This window comes from Pithys albifrons, chromosome 8, assembly GCF_047495875.1.
Source record: "Pithys albifrons albifrons isolate INPA30051 chromosome 8, PitAlb_v1, whole genome shotgun sequence".
In the NCBI taxonomy this organism is placed as follows: Eukaryota; Metazoa; Chordata; class Aves; order Passeriformes; family Thamnophilidae; genus Pithys; species Pithys albifrons.
In genome coordinates this window covers 7,036,522-7,042,521 of record NC_092465.1, presented here as the reverse complement: position 1 = coordinate 7,042,521, position 6,000 = coordinate 7,036,522, and positions in this window count along the sequence as shown.

Genomic DNA, 6,000 nt, shown 5'->3' with positions numbered 1-6,000 from the left:
CTTTCCTATTCCCCTTGTGGAAGTCACAGGTTAAAATAAATGGTCAGAGTTGGGTGTCTGAATTCAGTCATAGTGTAAGTCCACCAAATGCCTGGAGTTTTCAATCTAGATGGGTTTGGGTTAATAGTTATTTGTGAGAATAACAAGGATTCAAAAAACTTTTCCTATAGCTGAAACATTATTTCCAGAGGTGTTCTGTTGTTTCTTTGCCTTTTGTTGCTTGGAATGGCTGGTTTAGTAAAGTAATCCCGGTCCTGGCTGCTGTCGTACTTGGACTTGAAATAAATGGGGACCAAGTTATTACTTGTCCTGACCTTTTATTTTTAAGACTTCTAGTGTTAAATATAAATATGTATATATATTTATTTATATATATATTTCAACAGGTGAAAAATGTATATATTTATATAGAGATATATATATAATATATATAATTTTACATATAAATATATATATATTATATATGTGTGTGTATATATATGCACACGCACACACACACATATGTGTGTGTGAGTGTGTACAGATATATAGATATAGATATAGATATAGATATAGATATAGATATAGATATAGATATAGATATGTATTCACCTGTTGAGATTCACCTGATGAGTTGAGAGCTACTTCTATCAAGGACAGAGCAGAACTTTTAGACTGAAGGGCAGTGATAGATGGGATATTAGGAAAAATTTCTTCCCTGAAAGGGTTATCCAGCACTGGTACAGCTGCCCATGGTGGAGTCGCTGTCCCTGGAGGCGTTTAGAAGACATGTAGGTGTGGCACTTGGGGATATGGTTTACTGGTGGTCTTGGCAGTGTTGGGTTAACAGTTGGACTCAATTATCTAACAGATCCTCTCCAACCAAAATAATTCTGTGATTATTTTATAATCCCATTGTATATATTCACATAAAATCTAAGCATTTGTCACTTCAGCTGAAGAGTAAAGAAATTATCAGATAATGTGCGGAGAAAATAGGTACTAATTTTGCTGTCTGGATAACATTTATTAGTCAGAATTTTGTAATCTGGATATTATTTCTCAGTCAAATTAGAAACTCAGTTTAGCTAGTAATATTTACTTTTGTGTTAAACAGTTACATATTAAGTTATCTTAATACAATGAACTACTAATAGGCTGTTCTGTAAACCTTTACTGAATTTGGACTCGATGATCTTAGAGGTTTTTTGCAACCTTTGTGATTTTATGTATAACAGTCCTGAGCCTGTGGAGCACCTGTAGCACATCCTTCTGATTCAACTGCAAATTCACTTGTGGCCAGGCAGCCCAGCTTGGATGGCTCATATGGCTTTTGTAGAAGTAGTGGAATGAGTGAAAACTTCAGTATTTGGATCTTTTTTCATTCCTGTGATAATCTGAACTCTATTCTCACTCTGGTCCATAATTTTAATACCTTATGGATTTCAAAGGAACAGTTCTGAGGTATAAATCTTATAACAGAATTAATGTGGGAAAAATAAGAATCCTGAAACTTAAAGACAGAAAAAATGTTCATAGCTGAACTCAGCAAGTGAAAGCAGGCTCCAGAAGTCGTCTGTGGAGGCACTCCTGTGCCAGGCTCCCTCCTCCAGATGGATGAATAAATGCAGCTGCAGTACTAAACCCTGAGCATTCACACCATAAACAGCTGCATAATTGGGAAGGTCTTTGCTTTGGCACTCACTGTTGTAACCTACAGGTACCACTATTTCTATCCCCCAGAAATTCGGTGAGTGTATCATCAGCCTGAAGTTGTGGCTCATCACTGCCCACCACTCACTGGGAGCCAGGGTGTCATCCTAGTCCCTGGCAGGTCTCTCTGGTAAAAGGGATTCACAGCTGCTTGGAAATGATGGAACAGAAAACTTCAGGCTCCAACAGACCTTAGAAAAAGAGGACCCAGGAAAACGCCATTTTGTTAGCACAGTCCTCACAGTGAAGAGAAGGCATAAACACACTGGTGCAGATTCTGGAGGCAGGTGCAGCAATTTGTTGAAGTAGCTGAACAAATTCAAATACTCTGGGTTTTTCTGTTGGTTCCTTGGCTTCCTTTCTGAAGCAGTAAAGGCTCTGAGAAAACTGTTCTTACCCCCGTAATTCAGATGCCCTCAGAGAGAGGCCTCTTCCACGAGAGGAAATTGGGCATTTGACTATCTAGCACACAGGAAAAAGTTAAGGCATTTGGACCAGCCTTCTAAATAATTGAAAGCATTTCAGATGTTACCATGGGGTATTAACTAGAAAATCAAGACTTTTTGACATCAGTATCTGTAAGCTTCATTCCCATCTGTTCTTTCTGGCCCATGTTTTTGCCCCTGGTATGTGTCTGGTTACTCCCACTGAACAGGAGTGACACTTGGCCTGATAAATGCTTAAATAGAGTAGTTTTTATTTGTTGTGTCTACACATGGGTAAAAGAATTAAAGTTCTATTTTTCTCATACTCATGTGTTAAAATACCTATTTAATTAACATCTTTTATAGAACATTTCTATGGAATATAAATGCTTGGTAGTTGTAAATTACAGAATTGCAATAGTTCTGTATTAAGAAAATAATGATGTTATTTGAAGGATAGCCATGTATTTTTCTTTAGATTTAGAATGCTGGTTGAACTTCAACAATGTAGTATTTTCTAGAAACCTGAAAATAAATGAGGAATTCTTGTGATAGCAGAGAACACAACAATAGTCAGGAATTTGGCAGAGGACACACTGTTTGCTTTCAGCACTGTGTGATTCATCAGAGCCCTTGCTAGGCTGGAGCACAGAGCAGGACAGCACTGCCAAAGGCATCAGGGAGCTTGGACACCCCACACTGTGCATTGGAGTGACACAGCTGGGGAGGTTGTGGCAGGTCTAAGAGAAGGACCACATGGTGAGCATCACCCTGAGCTTGTGCAACCATGAAGCTTCACCATGCAAAGTTAAATAGTCTGGATCTTGGGAGCACCAGAGGGGCATCAGTGCCCTGTCACATCTGAGCTAAACAGCCCAGCTTCTCTCCAAGGCTAAACTGACTCAAGGTACAGAGCAGCATCAGCTCTGATGTTTATCTAAGCAGAGGCTCCCACAGTTGTTTGTTTCTGTAAAGGCTTTTTAATAACAAAATTAATAATTTGCTCCTCTTCAGTATTTAATGAGTACACCTGTACTGCTGCCATCTTGAGCTGACTCTAGGTTGGAGGTGTGCCTCTGTTTTCTATTGCATTGTATAAATGTGTGTGAATGAGACACTGACATTGCAATGGCCACCCACAGCACCAGGAGCTTTGGCTGTCACACTGGGGTGTTTGGTACATGACATTTAAGAACAGGGAGCCATAATGGTACCCACTCCCCGGGATACACCTTTGTTAAGGACTTCACTGGTGTACCTGTGGCTGGACATTCCTCCTGGTGTAGCTCTGCTGGGTGAACTGATGTCTTCCTATCAAAACCAGCATCCACTGCAGGGCATTTGAGAGCTACGTATGGAAAGTGCTACCTGGGAACAGCAAAACCTTATTCCTCGTTTGAAGGAAAACCATAACCATTGTTAGTATTCCCTACAGAACTAAAACCACCCCACTTCCACTGAAGTCTGTGTTCTTTAGAGTCCCAGAAGAGGATTAAGTTTTGTGATCAGGCTAATTTAATAAAGATATTTAATCATTTGATACCACATAAAAAATAGAATTACTGACTTTTGCATCCTTTCCAAATCTGACATTTCCAAGCAGGTCTGTAGTGGCAGTCTCAGAGGACCTGTGCAGTCCCCAGCACAGCCAAAGGATAACCTGTTGCTTAGCAACCAATAGAAGTGTGCTGCTCAACATTTATTTCATTTGGAAAGGAACATATTCTTTAAGTACTTCATCCCAGCTACCAAGCACAAAGAGTCTTCCACTTGTTTTTCTGGAGCTGTGCACCTGTGTGAAACAGCCAGTTTGCACAAACAAAAGTGCAATTCAAAGAACAGGTGCTAGAGAAGAACATGCAAAACAGAAGGTATAAAAGAACTGGCACAAGTATTTTAGTCCTTCCTAACATCAGCGTCCTGAATTTGCCTCTTTATGTCTGTATCCATCCCACTTGAAAATGGGCTGCCTTGGCAGTGTGTGTGTGGCAGAGCTGCCTGCAGAGCTTGCCAGTGATTGTTGACACACCCTCTTTTGAAGATGTCATGGTTTTCCCACTGATTTGAGCACATACTTTCTCCCTGAAAAACAAAAGCCAGAACTGGACCTTGACTTTCCAGCCTGAACACTTCAAATCTCAAATTCTGTACTTGGTTTAGAAAAGCAGGTAAATAGCTTTGGAAAAGAACCCTTAATGCCCTACAACTAAAACCATTTTCACTTTGGTGCTTGTCCCTATAGTGAAGTAAAACCCTATAGAACTGCTAGACTTGTTTCTGTGTCTGAAATCAGCCTTGGCCTGAATAGTCTCTAGCTAAATTGTCCTGAAGGAGTTGTTAATCCTGTTTTGCAGTCTCAAACTGTGCAAATAAGCATTATATAATGCACACACACCCCAGTATGGGAAATTGCCCAAATCCAAGGATGCAGTTTGGTTTCTAATGACCATAATAAATGCAAATTTTAATTCATGTGACCTTGAAGACACATATACCACACAGAAATGTACTGAGCATGGGAGGCATGACAACTTAATGTATGTTCTCATGTATGGTGACTACTTTTGGCTGCAAAGAAATCTTTATACATTTTAATTCTCCTCTCTAGCACATGTAGCAAGTATATTTATTGTCTGATTTTTATTTTTCTTTTCTGAGCAGCTTTGTTGTCTCATCCAAATGCTCTCAATGTAAAGCATTTGTGGGTAGCCCAAGAATGGATACAGCCCATGTCTTACATGAGCCCTCTAATGGTAAAGTACAGCTTTCTGTGGCCTCAGGCATTGCACATGTAAAAGTTTCCCTCTGTTCACAGCCTCCTGCCTGACTTATAGCCCTGTGAATTTAAGCTCAGCTCTGTCTGTACAGAGTCATTTGAAACAGCTGCAAGTTCTCCTGGCTATTGCCAGCAATTCCTGCATCTCTGTCCCACACTCCAGAAATGCACAACCAGGTGGAGACAGACAGCAAGGACCATGCCAAAAGCCATTGTGTTGCTGTAGGACACAATCAGCATGAAGATTGAGAGGCAGAAATCACTCACTGTGATCAGGCAAATGGTCCAAAACATCAGTGAAGGTGTCCTGTTTCCAGACTGTCACACTCAGAGTAGGTTGGGTGCCTGCATGGATGGAGATTGTTTTGTTTGCATCCGCTGAAGCTCTTTCTGCTGCTGATCCAAAGGATCATGTTGGACACAGACAGATGTCTTACCCTCCCTTTGATCAAGCCAAAGGGATACAAATTTTGCCTTCTACTGGTATGGTTTCCAAATGGTGTATTTTGCTAAATGAAATGCAGTGTGGGAGTACTACACTGTTTGCAAGCTGAGCTGTGTCTTGGGAGCAGTAAGTAACAACCAAATCTTATTTTAGAGCTGAGGAAAATTACACACAGTGTTGAAGAAACGTGGCTGAGCTCTGCATGGCACCCTGCAGAGATGGTGACTGAAGAAAGTTGGTGTCTTAGATTCAGATGCACAAACCTCTTCTTTCCCCTGTCCTTCACTAATATCTCTGCTTTTTATGCTTAAACAGGAAATTTTCTTCCAGACATCTCTTTATGAAGGACTCACATGCATGGATTCATGATGCAGAGTCCCCACAGCTGAGTCAATACCTCTTTCTTATGTCAGCTGTAGTGCATGCAGGAGCATTGCTGGCCAACAGGCTGACACTGCAGTGCCACATCACAGGGCAGAGCTCTCACATTTGGGAGCAGGAGAGACAGTTTGCTGCCTAACCTGGCAGAGCCTGGTCATGAAGAGATTGATTTTGATTTCGAGATGGAAATATTTGTTATTTTCAGTCCCAGGGGTTTGATCTGCTCAAGTAAATTTTTGGCTGACTTGTCATATTTAGGAAATGCTCTCCCAAAGTTACTG